Source organism: Cavia porcellus, unplaced genomic scaffold (assembly GCF_034190915.1).
Source record: "Cavia porcellus strain 051 isolate PalLab524CR breed Dunkin Hartley unplaced genomic scaffold, mCavPor4.1 scaffold_19, whole genome shotgun sequence".
In the NCBI taxonomy this organism is placed as follows: Eukaryota; Metazoa; Chordata; class Mammalia; order Rodentia; family Caviidae; genus Cavia; species Cavia porcellus.
The window spans coordinates 5,049,637-5,065,013 of NW_026947502.1; the positions used below are offsets into that span (position 1 = coordinate 5,049,637).

A 15,377-nucleotide genomic window follows, 5' to 3' on the forward strand; every position below is an offset into this window, starting at 1 on the left:
GCCACGCTGGAATATGGAGCTGGAGGCTGGGGTAGAGGCCGTGGCAGAGGCAGGAGGAGCCCGAGGAGGAGTGCCTGGGATGGGGAAGTAGGGATGCCGGCTGTGTTGCTCAGGGTGCTGGCCAACCGCTTACCTAGAGCCAAAAGCGGCTTTCAAGGCAGAGACTGCAGATACGGGCTGTGGTGATGGAAGCTGCCATAGAAGTGAGGGTGGCCAGGCCCATGTAGAGAGGGGCAGCTGTGTGCTTGGAAGAGAGGCGAACTGAGGAAGGCCACAGGTGGAGGTGGCCCGCTGCTGTGAAAGTCGGGCTTGAAATTCAGGGTCACAGTGTTGGCTGGGGGGAGTATAGAACTGCGGGAAGATGTGGAGGAGGAAAGGTTGGAAGGAGCCGCTCAGCACCCGAAAGGGCAGCTCCTGCTTAGGAGGGCACCGGGCAGGGAGGCTGGGCTTTGGTAATTGTCTCAGCCAAGGGCCGGAGGTGGCTCAGTGTGGGTGACTGGTGTTGTGGGCCAGTCCCAGGGAAGCAGCTATGGAGTGGATGTGGAGTGCAGAGGTCCCTGGCGTGGTCCCTTAGAGGGATAAGGAGGGGGGAAGCAGGCAGGGGCGGAGGGGTCCTGCATGCTCAGCCCGTTCTCTAGCAGGGGGTCCGCACTGGGGGCTGGCGGAAGACAGCAAGGACTTGGGCCCAGGGCAGCATGCAGGGTGGAGAGAGGAGGCGGGGTAGAGGCTGAGTGTGAGGTAGTGACCAGCTTGTCCTTCAGGACCTTGGTAAGCCACTGGAGCAGTTTTTTCTCGACTTCTGTGGTGATGGGGGTACAGGGTCTGGGACTGGGAGGGCAGGGCAGTGGGTCCCCTCGCCTGGAGGGCAGCTGAGTGTTCTGTTTCCCCGGCCTGGAGCTTACAGGTGTGGTCAGGGCAGTCAGCAATGGTGTGGCACCTCTCCCGAGTTTGGGGGCCCAAGGAGGCCAGGCCGCAGAAGGGGGCTGAGTCAGGATGGCTCCTGAGATGTGCATGCTGGTGCTGGCCTTGCAGCTGGAGCAGAAGCCACCAGCAGGTGTTCACCTGTCAGCCCCTTCACAAGAGGTGAATGACCAAGTGGCTGCTACAGCTGTGACAAGTGAGGCTTCTTTCAGGGGCTCAGGCTCAGGCCCAGCAGAGGTGAGTGTCCCCTCCTTCCACCCTCACGTGTCTGTCCTGGCCAGTGAGAACCGTGTCTTCTTCCTCCAGTGCCCTTTTCTTTCTCTCTTTGAGGCTTTTATGCTGCTGGCGACAGTCCTCAAGGGGGCCATTCACACCTGGTGCCACGCTGTGCCATGCTGCACCACGAAGACACCCCTGAGGTGCACACCACGGGACAGAGAAGAAAAATACTTCGCCCAGAGAACATCTTATACCGGAGACGCGAAGCAGCTTTGTTACAAATTGCTTAATGAGCCCCTCATTGTGGGACGTGTTTAAAAACGTTTACCTGTGACAGCTCGCATAGCGGTGGTCATCTGAACCATAGGGCTGCTTCTGGACATAGGGCACTTCAGAGCACTTGCAACAGCTGAGTGGGCCAAACAGCATGCAGGCTCTTGTACATGAGACGGAAAGAATCCCGAAGGGCACACCTTCGGGATAGGGTGTGGTCAGTAGGGCAGGCACATTGGTTGACGCTTGTGGGACAGTGGCAGGAACCGAGAGAGGGGAGAAGGGAAAAGAGGAATTGAGAACTCCAATTCTGGTGTTTATAGGGCCAGACCCAGCTGAGCCAAGGTGCCTCCCATGGGCGCTCTCTGATGTCAGCGACCTGTGAGACCTGAAGGAGCTCTGTTGGTGCAGAGCAGCCGTGGCTGTTTGCTCCCTCCTGTGGGCCTACTCAGGAATCGGCAGGAAGTGAGGGTAGGGAGAAAGGTTTAAAGGGGAGAGGAGGAGTTTGCTGCCTTGAGGAATCTGGGGCCGAGTTAGTGTGGCCCTGCTTTTCCCAGGGGGCAGTTCCGAGTGTGGTCACCTCTCTGGGGATGAGCAGTGCAGATGGACCTGGCTTTGTCCTCCTGTGGGTGGTGGGCTTATCTACTGGGCATGATGTTCTTGTCTCTTTGTTGTTATAAAGGAAAAAAGAGTAGGGGAGGTGGGGGTTGGTCCATGGCTTCCTCGTGTGGGAGTGGGGTGCGTGGACACCTCAGCAGAGTTCTCAGGGGTGGGATGGTGCGGGGGTGGCGTGCGAGGTTAGGAAGGACCCAGAGCTGGAGTGGCCGTAGAGGTGGCTGAAGCTAGGGAGAGATAAAGTCAGTAAGCTAAGCTGGACAAGGACTGGGCCGGGTTAGCAGGGGCAGAGGCGACTGCAGGGTCTGCGGAGAGGATCGGGGACCACGGGGCCTGGCGAAGGAACAAGAGGGCCGGCCAGCCAGACGGGAGAATGCGGGAGGAGGGTGACTGGACTTCGCTAGCCAGGCTGTCTCCATCAGGCTGGTGTCAGGAGAGGACAGGGGGAGGTCATCGGCCTGCCATCTCTTTCCGGGCTTGTCGCAGAAGCGGGAGCCGGTCTCCCATGGGGCTGGGCCGTCCTCTCTCCCCTTCTGGGTGATGGAGGCCAGCAGGGGATGTGGAGGTTCTGAGAGGAGAGGGAATGGGAGAAGGATGGTTGCCCTCGGGAAGCAGAGAGGTCACTGTCACGTGAGCAGCAACAAGGTCCACGACAGGCCTTTCCAGCTGGGAAGGGGGCTGTCATGGGGCATGGGGGAGTGGCCCAGGCAGTGTCCCCAGAGCTGGCCCAGCATCGGGGGAAGACAGTTCTTCCCGGAGGGGATTTGTGACCAGGTTTAAATGGCATGGGAAGTAGGCTGAGCCCCTCTCTCCCAGGGGGCAGAAGGCGGGGGAGGGCAGGAAAGGCTGGGGAGAAAGCCGGAGGGGTGAGAGGGGGCCGGGAGCCCCTGAAGATAGGGGGGCCAGTAGAGGGTGAGCCAGTGGCTCTGAGTGCTTTTAGGAGGAACAGGGCCTCCTTTGAGGCCTGAAAAAAATGAATGAGGCAAGGTCTTGGGGACCTAAGGGCTCGAGGGTGACCTTAGGGTGGCTACACGTGTAGGTTGCCTCCTGGGATTGGTCAGAGTAGCTGACAACTTGGTCTTACCCTACAAGGGAGCAGGACAGGTAGGGATGACTAACAAAAATAGGAGTGGGAAAAGGGCTGATCCAGTTGGCCCGGATTGGGGAAAGTAAGGGCCTGGAGACCTTACTGTCAATGCCCACGACAGTCATTGAGTCCAGGGAGGTTGGTCCTTGGAAGGAAAGCCAAATGGCATGGCGGGCACCTGTATCAATTAAAAACGGGATGGCCTTACCCTCCACTGTGAGAGTTACCCAGGGTGTGGCATCTGAGGTGTTTCACAGAGCTTCCAGAGCCTTTGGGCAGCCTTAGTCTTTGGTGGCCAAGCCAAGAAAGTCCGTGAAGGAGCCAGCTGCAGGGGTCCCCTGGGGACCTGCACAGGAGGGAGTTGTACTTAAGGGAGGAGGCATTGATAGCAAGACTAATAATCAAGAGATCCAAGCCATTGTTTTTAATTTTTTAGAGAAAATGAGAATATTTCAAGGTTGGAACCAGTTGGAGCACCAGCTCCACCAGGGGTCACCGTAGAGACTGACAGAAACAAGCACGTGGCTGGGAGGAATTCTGCCCTGGGCCCTGGGGTGCAGAAGCCTCCAAGATATCCGTATCATCTATCTATAATCATCTGGGTAACTCCTTGAGCAGCAGGACAAGGCTACATTTTGTTTAAAGTCTGAGCTAAGATTTCTATCTCTGAAGCTCATAGGTTGAATTTATACTCATCACCTAGCAACTGTGATTTACAAGTCAGTAAAATACACCCGTCAGTTTTTACATGCACATGAGGGAAGAGAAAGGCTCAAAGGCTGGAAGAGGTCCTATGATTTATTAATAGGTTTGCGTATTTTCTAAATATAATCTAGATTTAAGAAGACCCATTTTACAGAATTTTCTAAATTTATCCTGTAGTCAGTATCAAAGTTCATAAGATGGCATTTTTTAGGTGAGTCAAAATGCACCACATATAAAGCAGGAATATAACTTTACTTTTGCCTGCAAAAGTAAAATGTCTAGGTCATCTCTTGGGGAGCAGGTGAGCCTGGTCCTTTCATGTTAGCTTGAGGAATGGCCTCAATCTGATGTATCTCTGGCCACAGCAGTGGTGTGTTTTTACCTTTTCTCTTGACTTTCTGGAGGGCCCAGTCCTACCTTACTGCCTACAGTATTTTTTGTCTTACTTAGAATTCTATCATATTTCCCCTCCTGAGGAAGTATCTCAAACTGCTCTGAGGGGGCAGGGGGAAATGACCATTTTGGCTGCTTCAGCCTGAAGGGGTTGTAGTTGTGATTGGTACCCGGGATCGAACTCATGACCTTGTGCTTGCCAGGCAGACGCTAACGCTGCTGAGCTAAATCCCCGGCTAGATAGAAGATTTTCTCATCTTGCATAGGTGGATAGCTTTAAGTCTGGAGGAGAAAAGGCCAAAGAAACAAGCAAGCATGAGCCAAACTATAAAATCAAGGCTATTATAAAAATAATCAAAATGTATTTTTACCAGGAAAAGCCAGTAATAACTTTCCACAAAAAGGGTACGGAGAAGGTCCAGGGAGTTTTAGAACCAGACATGGCATTAACCTGTTGTTTAATATCTTGAATAGTCATTGAGATATTAGCAAAAGTTTCAGGAATGTAGGCACAACATTAGCCTTTATAACTGTACACATACCCGTCTTGGGCAGCTGTCAGGATATCTAAGGCCACCCGATTTGGGAAGTCAGCTTGCCTCATTATTTTAGGAAAGCAAGAGACTGGTTGAAGTGTCCTCTACAGTGAATAACTGCTGCTTTGAAGGGCACACAGATGACAAAAGTTTATCTATCTCGTTTGAGTATACTTTTCTGCTCGGTGTTTAAGACCAAGTGAAAATGAGACCTGTGTTAATCAAGATTGACCTCTTGCTGATTGTCAAGGTCAGGTAAGCGTCTTCAGGGGTTACTTTTGGAACCATGTGCAGAGAGCCTCTCAGCATCTCTGTCAGTGTCAGCTTCCAGGACGGGTCATGGTCTTGCCTGATCATGCCACTTTATGTGAAAACACAGGGCACTTCTCTCTTGGTGACCCTTTGACACACTGTACATTTGTTGCTCTCTGTTCCCTGGGGTCCAGCAATCTCCTTGCTCAGGAGATTGGGTGACTCACCAAAATTATAGAATCTTGTAGAAAGGTTCTCTCAGGTGCTGGGTTTCTGCTGACGTGGAGGGCCAGGGCCAAACTATTGGTTGGTTTCCCTCCACCCCTAGTTATCTCTCTAGTACTGGTCTCTAATCTTTAGTTGTTAAACACCCAGAAGAGTTAGTTATTAGTTTTAGCATATGGAAAGTAGGGGTGTTAATTACTTTTTGATAGCTGTTGTCTCCCCCACACCCTTAAAGGCAAACATTTTTAGAAGTTTTGTTATTTTAACCTCCTAGAGGGAAGGGTGGTCTCCAATTGAGGGTTTTAAAGTTAACTTTTGGGGCTGGGGATATAGCTCAGTGGCATAAGCGCCTGCCTTGCAAGCAGGCAGTCGTGAGTTTGATCCCTGGTACCGATAAAAATGAAAAAGACCAAAAAAAAAAAAAATTAAGTTAACTTTCAGCTGGTTGGAGGAAAACTTGGGTGTTAAGAGTCTGAAGAGAAAGAGCTCAGATGCTGGCTGAGCTGGGAGAGGACTGACAGAGAGAGGGAGAACAAACTGTCATTTGTTCCTGCCACTCTGCAGCGTGGGGGTAGAAGGGAGGAGGGAGAGGAAGTCAGTAGTCCAGATCAGTGTGTGGCAGGGTACAGGCTGGGGCAGTATATGGTAGAGGATGGAGCAGCAGCCGGAGCTCCAGGCTCTGACTGTGAGCAGTGAGGTGGCCCTGGGTGGGCTCTGGCTGGACTCCAACCATCTTCCTCATGGAGTCACGTAGCTGCTGTGTGGGGGTTTCTGTTGCACCCCAAAAATGAGACCCTGAGATGTCCAAAAACAGGGCAAGACGTCTTTTAAAGGAAAAGAAGCGCTTTATTTAAGCTGGCACCAGCGACAGAGTGCAGTTGGAGTTTGCAAAGCTGTGTAACCAGGTTAAAATTTTGTCAGGCTTATAAAGGAGAAAACTGCAAAGCAAGGTGTGGAAGGAGAATAAGGTTGAGGAAGACCTTTGCTCCCTTTTTGCTTGAGGACAGAATTTTTATGGGAAGTTTCATAGTTGGTGGTCAACAAGTTCCTCCCTTACAGGAATTTGCAGCTTGTGGTCTGCTAATTCCAGGAACAACTGTCTTTCACAAAAGAGGACAAAGGTTGAGACAGAGCACAAGATTTTCAGGGTAAGGACTCATACAGAACAAGATGATGGGGGCTGGGGATTTATCTCAGCAGCATAAGCGCCTGCCTTGCAAGCAGGCAGTCATGAGTTCTATCCCTAGTACCGATAAAAACAAAAAAGACACACACACAAAAAAGATGATGGTGTTTTGGTTAGAGCACGACAGTTTCCTTAGCCAGGATGTGCTTGTGCAGAGGGAGGCTGCATGCACAGGCGCTGTGGTCCTGCTATACACTGGCCCTTAGCCAGTGGTGGGGTGGCCCAGGCTCAGTGGCCCATGGCTGTGCCTCAAGGTGGTGGGGAGGAGGGAGTCAGGTGAGGGAGGATTTGCTGGCAGCCTGGGCTCCTGCTGGGCTCTGTGTGCCCCCAGCCCCCAGGTGGCAGAGGCTGAGAGGGGCGGTGGGGGGTGAGGAGGAGGGAGGCAGAGACAGGGGCGAAGTTTTAAAGGCACAAAGTCTTACCTAAGCCCAAGCTGGTGGGGAGTGGGGTGTGGACTGAGAAGCCAGAGCCACATGGTGGCCTCTTTAGGACAGCTGGGACTCTAGATAGGGCTGAAAGTCCCTCTGAAGAGGGGTGTCCTGTCCTGGGTTTCAGCACATAATGTTAAAGACACAGAGGGGAGAGCGCCCCCCTGAGGAATCTCTGTAGGAGCAACCGTGGCTGTTTACTTCCCTCCAGAATCAGCAGGAAGCCAGGGTAGAACAAAGGGTTTCAAGGGGAGAGGAGGAGTTTGCTGCCTTGAGGAATCTGGGGGCACAGTTCCTGTGGTCCTGCTTCTGTGAGTGGGCATGGCCGATGTGAATGTGGTCACCTGTCTCTGGATGGGCGGTACAGATGGACATGGCTTGGTTCTTCTGTGGTTTCCTGCCATGTTGGTGATGGGTTCAAGGTCAAGCTATGCTACTAGAAAGACCCTGTTTTTTTTCAAAAAGATAGTTTTGTGGTGGGACTAGGACAGCCAGGAATGAAGTGGCTAAGATGCATGCTCCACCCCACTGTGGAATTTGTTAGGAAAGTAACCCTGCTTCTCTGCCTGAGACTTGGTGCTAAGTACCAGGGACCAAGTTTCCAAAGTTCTGTCACAGAGGTCACAGCTAGCAGACTGAGCTCTTTGCACAGGGCCATTGCTTCCTGTCTCCTTTCCTTTATTCCCCTGCCCTTCCTCCTTCTTCTCTTCTGTCTCCTCCTCTTCTTGATATGGTGGATTGAACCTGGGGCCTTTGCACTGAGCTATATCCCAAGACTTTTAAAATTTTTATTTCGAGACAGGATCTTTGTAAGTGCAAAATTGCCTGGGCCGGCTTAGACTTGTAATCCTCCTGCCTCAGCTTCCCAGGGTACAGGGATTACACGTGTGTGTGCACCTCTACGCCTAGCTTTCGTATTTCTTTTCTGAGTCCTCAGCCATGTGGCTGGCTCTCACTGGCAGAACTTGGGATGTGTGCCTTTAGCCTATCCCTGCAGCTGCCCGAGAGGTGGATGTTTGATGTATGGTACAGGAAGATGGGTCAATCACAGGCTTGTCAGGATGCTGTCAGACGTGCGTGGCATCCATGGGGGTGATGCCCACTGTGGAGCTTTGGACCTGCATAGGGCATCTCTTGTCACATCCATCCACACTGTCACAGTGGATGGGCCAGTGATAACAAGGACAGCTGTTACTACTGATAGGATTATTTCCAAAAGATTTGAAGTATAAAACAAAAGAGGCCTTTATTCTGAGAACACGGAGAGAGATAACCGACACCACTCCCCCCCGCCCCCCCCCCCCAGTCCAGTGATCTCTCTAGCGGACACGTGGCATGAAGGAGTATATAAGTAGCCTAAGCTTTTCATTGGCACATGTTTGGTGCCAGGGGCAGATTCCTAAGGGTGGGGGGAGATAGAGTCACAGGTAAATCCCTAGGGGTGGGGGAGATAGGAGCTTCCTGGTTCCCGCTGAGGCTTTCCTGGCTACAGTGTCCTGTCTGGGCCAAAATCCTTTCAACTACTACTGAGGCAGAGGATCACCATGAGTTTAAGGCCAACCTGGGCCGCATAACGAGTTCAAGTCCCCCTTGAACTATGTAGCAGGACCTTGGCTCAAACAGCAAAACAAGAGAGAAAAGAAAAATGTGTCTTATACAGGTACTAAATGCACACAGTGAAGGTACTCATTGTCTACTGGAAGTGTATACTAATACATTTTTTAAAAAGGCTTTCTTTGGCACGTGGATCTTTGTAGCAACACTTGCTTACGTTCGGCAAGTGTCAGTCTGCTGTCCCTCTTTTGAATCTTTATGAGAAGTAGGTGTTGAATTTAACAAAAGTTAAAAATTGATGCCCTGACCTAAGAGATCATATGAATCATTCCTAATGGTGAGCCATGTTTGCAATCCTGGAATAAACTATTTTATTGTGATGGGTTATTCTTTAAATAGTGAGTTACATTTCTGGCTTCAAAGAGCCTGCAGCTGGTTATAAATGGAGAGTGAGGGGCTCAGTCCGAAGGATGGTTGGGGATGATGTAGGGAATTCGGTCAGGCAGAGACAACCAGAAGCCCAGAACAGCAGGCCGATGTCACAGAGCGAGAGGTGGGAAACAGGGAGGGCGGGAAAACCCTCCCCCAGGCTCTGCCTTGGTGCCTTTCGAGGTTTGAGGACCAACTCTGAGTTTCTGGGCTAGAAAATAAGCTTCAGGAAGCAAGTGTCACGAAGGAGATGTAACCTTGAGGTACCGTCATCAAGCCTGTGTTACCCTTAGACTAGGCTCATTTGTTTCTGGCAGAAGGTTAAAAACTATACAAATAATTTTAATGGACTTAATTATGTTCTCATCACAAAATAAAGCAGCACAGTTCCTTAATTACTCATAAATGATCGTTGTGTGAACAGCTATTAATTAGCAAATCGCTTTGGAAAAAAAATTTCAGTAGATTTGGGAAGTGCTGTTAATAACTCATTACGGTATGTCTGGGGGTCAAATCACCATGTCATGTCAAAAGCGTAGATTTATGATTCTGGCTTTAATCATTTCAAAAATAATTAAGAATGTGCCGTGTGTCTCACTGAGCAGATCTGAGATACGAAAACCATATATTTGCATTAGGGAGGGAACGGGTCATTTCCGCCTAAAATGGAGATCAAAGCTCTTTCGGCATCCATTTGGCAAGAGCGTGCATGTTTTATAGCAGCTGGAACGTAGACGTGATTTTAGATAAATAGCATTCAGCTTTTCTTGCTTTTTCCCCAGGGTTGCCTTCTCACAAGCCTAGAGAGAAAAGTCACAAGCTGGCAGGAACTCCTGACCTTGAGTGGAGATGGGGGGTCTCTCCCCGTATCTGTCCTTCCTGCCAGGGTGGGACAGTCTCCACATTACCTTTTGCCTTTCCCTGGAGGGGTGCGGAGGAGGTGACTCTGCTTTGTCCTCTGAGGGACCCCTGACATTTTTTTTTTTGTTTTCCAGGGGGTTGTGCTGGAATCTCTGTAGCCCAGTAACCTTCCTGCCTGCCTGGACCCTGGGGCACTTTGAGCCTCACCTCCTGGGCATCTTCGGAATCCTTGCGGGGGGTAAGAAGGGAACTGATGGTGACGAGGGTCTATGTGTTCCAGGTTCTGCTGGACACTTCACGCACATGGTCACAGCCTCCAGGCGAGCAGGTGTCCTCATCTTTGTGGTCCGGTGAGGAACCTGAGGCTTGGGAAGGGCCCCCTTAGAACCCACGTGCCACCTGATGGTTGACCCTTTGGAGTCACCCAAACAGGCTTGAATGCCTCACTACCAAGTGACTGCCTGTGTTCAGCATGAGAAGCAATTAATATGTGCTTAATTAATTAATTTTTGTCTTCTGAGACAGGGTCTTGCTGTGTAGTTCAGACTGGCCTTGAACTCTACATAACCTACACTGGCCTCAAAATCACAACAATCCTCCTACTTCAGCCTCCTGAGTGCTGGGATTACAGGTGTGCACCACCGTGCCTGGCTAATACATGTTTTTATTTTTTTAAATAAAAATGCATGAAAGTAGAAAATGCTCATTCCTCTTATGCCCTTGCTAATCCTTCTCCCCAGGAGAAATCACTTTCAGCCTTTGAGTGCGTATCATTCCTAATATCCTCCTACTCGAATGTGAACATGGGAAGCTTTTAGCGTATAAGGGTCATGAGCTTCTCATCAGCGGTCCACTACAGATACCCTTTCAGCTATGCGCAAGTGCCCACCTTAGTCATCCATCTGTTATCTGTTGATGTGTCTGTTGTTTATCTGCTGTGTTTCTGTTTCTCTGTCCATTTGGTTCCAACTGCAAAATCTTCTGTCAGATCTTCCCACTTCTCGTGTCTGGTGTTTGGATTCTGTTACAGCCGCCTCTGTGGGGTCTCTGCTCTGCCCAGGGCCTGTCCTCTACTTATTTGAGCTCAGCAGAGGCGAGAGGCCTTTGAAGATGCAGGTTGGGTCACGTGACTTTGACACTGCCCGGGGTCTACCTACCGCCTCTGGCCGTCTGCTCCTTTCCGCCTTGCTGGCCTGCTGTTTGCTCTGCCCCAGCCAGGCTGTCCTCCTGGCTGCTCTTTGAACCACCAGGCCTGCTGCAGCTTCCAGCTCTTCCTGCTGCAGCCAGCAGTTCCCGCTCTTTCTCCGGTTTGGAGATTTGCTCACAGGCCAGCGTGAGCCCTCGCCCCGCACAGCACACGGACGTGATTTCTTAGGATGGTGTTGAAGGATCATGTACTCCTGCATCCTGGGTCGAAGCCAGGAGTCCATTTTCTGAGTGGCCAGTCAGAGCATTCAAGTTAAATGAGGAGAAACCAAATGTGCTTCATGGATCCGTGTCTCCATGTGCCCACACTGTGGCCCTGGACTGGGACCCTGCTGGGTCTTCTGACAAGGCGGGAAGGGCCAGGTGTGGCGGGGAGTGCAAGGTTCCGTTAATCATGTCGATAGGGAGAACTCTGGAAGATGAGAAGGTCTAGGGCTCTGTGTGGCCCAGATGGAGTGGGGGAGGTGCAGCTTGGGGTGCAGGTGGGTCGTCCAGGATGTCCTGAGGGGAGGGTAGTCCTGGAGTGGAGGGGAGGATGGGGTTCAGGTGTGCAAATCTTAGATGAAAGAGTTGGCTCTCCTCTCTCCCAAGGACCCCTCAGGGACAGGGTGTCCAGCAGGGACTCTGCGTGACCTTCTGAAAGCCGACTCCATGGGCTGCTGGGTTTCATCCATGGAGAAGCTGGTGATGGGGGAGAGCTTCTCCACTTTGGAGCAGAAAGTTACTTTTGTTCTGGAGAGCTAGGAATATTAAAATTTCAACTGGTTATGGTGGTGTTCACCTGTCATCCCAGCACTTGGGAGGCAGAGAATCATTGTGAGTTTGAAGCCAGCCTGGGCTGCATAGTGAGTTGAGGACCAGTCTAAACTATAGAGGGAGACCCTATCTTGAAACAAAGTTAAAATTCCTATTGAAAATAGCAAATATCCTTAGTATTTACAGGATTTTGTGCTTATTGATCTTCATTTGACCAATTTATGTTTATTTGGCATCTGATTGAAGTCAAACAAATCAAGGCTTTCCTTTTGCACACTCATGCATGCTGCTGCCATCTGAGCTAGTGTGTCACCCCTCGCAGCCCAGAGTGAAAGAACCTTTGTCTCCTTCCCATCCCCTCTTCCCAGCAGCCACCTGGGGACCTGGTCCAGGGCAGTTTCTGGCTGGATCCCATACCGCGCTTGTTTGTGAGCCACAGACCATTGGCATGGATGTTGACAGCTTTGCACACAGCATGGGTGACAGTCACCAGGTTAAGGAGCCACCTTTTGGTGGTTTCTTGCTCCCAGACAGGGCTGCAGGACCTCTGGGGAGATTTCTCCACAGGTTCTGTTCGTATTCGTACGTTTACTTGAAGATTAGAGTGCACGCGCCTGTGACAGTGTTTCCCGGGCTGCCTGGTGTCCAGGGGGAGGCTTTGTGTCAGAGGCCCTGCAGCCCGAGGCCATCATCTTTCAGAACCCTGGCTATCACCGAGAAGTTCTGAGGCGAGGCCGTGAATCACAGAGCCTCGAACATGTTTTCAGTTCTGAAAATTAAAACCGTTGATTGCTAAGAACAGATGTTAAGTTCAGGACGCTTGTCAATGGTTGGCGCTGTACACAAAAGAGATGCTTAAAATTAGAAGCCTGATTGGATTTTAAGTACGGCGATCATGATGGTTGAAAAGGAAATAATTGAAACGGTAAAACAGTTTATTGTGGGAGCCGAAAACAAGCACCAGGGAGAAAAATTGAACTTGAAGGCTGATGATCTGGAGGTGTAAGAAATATTCTCTAATGATGGTGAAAGTAATTAATACTTAATTGAAATAGAAAGTCTTTGGCCATCCTTCAAGACCTCTGATGCCAAATGTGTTCATTTGTGACTTAGACAATTATAAAAACAGTATTGTGTTGGACATCTATTATGTGCTAGGTATTAGACCTGAGCCTTTATGCATCTTATAGATATTTAGATATTTGGTTATTCTCCAAAGCCAGGAAGAAATGTAATTAAAAATCAATTAAAAATTGTATCAATTTAAAAAATTGATAAAATTCTATGCCATGTAATTTGCCAGTTTAGATATGTTTTTGAGGGAGCTTGTCTCATTCTGTTGCCTAGGCTGATCTCAAACTTGAGAACTCAAGGGATTGTCCCGTCTCAGCCTCCCAAATAGCTGGACTACAGGTGTGTACCACCACGCCCTGCTGAGACAGAGTTTAGCTTAGTTTCATTCTGTCTGAGCCAGGGTCTCACTGTGTGGTCCAGCCCACGCTGGCCTCGAATTTATGACCCTCTTGCCTCAGTCTGCTGAGTGCTGGGACAGCACGTACCACCAGGCCTGGCCTGAGACAGGCTTGGGGTGTGTGTGTGGAATTCAGGGGCATTAAGTGCTTCCATAATGTGCGGCTATCCCCACGTTCTGTCCCCAGGGGTTCTCAGCACCTGAGCAGAAGCCTGAACCCATTAAACAAGAGGCTTCTTATTTCCCTGTAGCCTCTCTTACATCTTTTGTTTCTATAAATCGGCCAGGCTCAGATTTTCTAGGGCTTGGTGTCCTAGACTGCCTCTTTCCTGAGTCTAAAACCTCTGGCTGTGGTCAGGTCAGCTGTCCTCACTGTGACCCCTTGTGGTATGCAGCACCAGACAAGTGGTACGAGACACCTCCAGGCTTGTTAGCAGTGCAGAAAGACAGTTGTCATCAGAGAAGCCTGGGCTCAGCCCCAGGCTGGTGTCACCCTGTCTGCCCTGCAGAAGTCATGTGCAGGTTCCCCGCCTGCCCCCCATCCTTTCAGGGCTTGCGGGGGCCACCCCTCAGAGGTCGTGTCCCTCACAGAGTGCAGCCCAGCTACAGCAGCTGATTTTCATGCTTTGGATGATGCTAGCTAATTCCTGGGCTTCCTGGCTCCCAGGTCTGCTGACATATTGCTGACTGTCAGTGCTTCAAATCTCAGCTTAGAGGTTCCTCCAGGAAGCTTTCCCTGATTTAACCACGTCACCTGTCCTCTGCTGGGTCAGGCATCTGCTGTCCTCCTAGTGCATCTGTCTGTCTGTCTGTCTACATGTCACTGACTGTAGCAACCCCAGCATCAGCTTTGTGCCTGGCACAGAGTTGATATTTGATGGTAAGTGTGGCTGTGTCCCCCACCCCCAGCCTCGCTGCTCTGGACAGAATCACAGTGTGCTACCCCTTTGCAACCTAGTTAGACTGGTGGGTTTCCCCTGTATGTGTGCTCAGAGGGCCATTAAGCACATGCTCTATGCAAGGTGGGCATGTATGGAGGGTGGTTATGCCAGTCAGCTTTCTGTGGCTGTGACAAAATACCTGAGACTAACAACTTTCAGGAGGATGTGTATATTTTGACTCATGGTTTCAGAGCATTCAGTTCATGGGTAGCTGGATCCATTGCTTTTGGGCCCTCGATGAGCTACAATCATGGTGGAGGCAAGCTGTTCCCTTCAGGGCCTCCAAGGAGGAGGAGGAGGGGAGAATGAATTGCTACTGGGTTTCTCTTTCTTCTGCTTTTGTTCCGTGCAGACTCTCACCCTATGGGATGGTGCCACCCATATTCAGGGCCTGTCTCCCTAATAGCTTGCTGACCCACATGCCAATCATCTCTGGAAACACCCTCACAGACACCTTGCTGTTCTGTCTACGAGTTTTTTAATCTGAGCAGGTTGACAAGCGAAGCTAACCATCACGGTGGCAGAGAAAAGGCAGGTGGGATGCCGCAGCCACAAGGGACTCCCCATCCTGCCTCGGCTGCTGGTGGCCCTGCTCGGGGACTGTGCCTTCATCCCCAGAGGGAGGGATGTGTTATGTTGTGCCAAAGTGGGGGCATGTGTTGAAATTCGGGTGAGTACAGGTCAAGACTCGGTTTCCCTATTTGCCACTGAGATTTGCTCCTCAAACAGGAACTCCTAGCTGCACCTGGGAATTGGGAACATCACACGCTCCAGCTTGCTTCCTGTTGCTGTCGCTGGTGGACAGTGAACAAAGTAAATCTCAATTTCCTCAAACCTGCTAGTGGTATTTCAGCTGGAAATGGACCGGAGAGATCCTGTTTCTGCCCTGTTCTCCCTCCGCTCTGTGTGGTGAGTGAGAGAACGCTTCTGTTCGTACTGTCAGGCCTGGACCTCGCAGAAGGAAGCTGAGGAGAACCAGGGAGTGCTCGCTCTCCGGGGTCAGTCTTTGGCAAGGTCACAAGGTCAGGGTTCAAATCTTTGGGTTTGATGTGGAGGAAGTGCGGCCAGTGGAGTCTGTCATGTTCACAGAGGATGACCTCTGACTTGGTCACAGCCTTCGCGTCTATTTCATTTACCGAGTGCTCTTGCACGAGTGCATCTTGGTGTGTGTGTGTAACAGTAGGTGATTAAGACAGAGCTAGATTTAGGGCCAGCTTCTGCTACTTCCTGGCTCTATGACCTTGGACCTGCCACTTAACCTTTCTGAGCCGTAGCTTTCACTTCTGTCAATCGTTCACTGGTGTAACAAACCCTGGTTG

The 15,377-nt window shown here is 50.7% G+C and overlaps 1 long non-coding RNA gene across 4 annotated transcripts in view; it reads left to right on the forward strand.

The window, feature by feature from the left end:
- LOC134471583 (uncharacterized) overlaps window positions 1-15,377 on the forward strand; it is a 137,322-nt gene that overhangs the window by 13,113 nt on the left and 108,832 nt on the right. For 2 of the 4 annotated variants that reach the window (XR_010041044.1, XR_010041042.1), the window contains exon 2: window positions 9,819-9,922. The exons of 1 other annotated variant lie outside the window; for it this stretch is intronic. This is a non-coding gene — a long non-coding RNA (uncharacterized LOC134471583). Of the gene's footprint in view, window positions 1-9,818; window positions 9,923-10,209; window positions 10,337-15,377 lie in introns of those variants that run through there. One more of the 4 variants, XR_010041043.1, reaches the window with a different exon arrangement.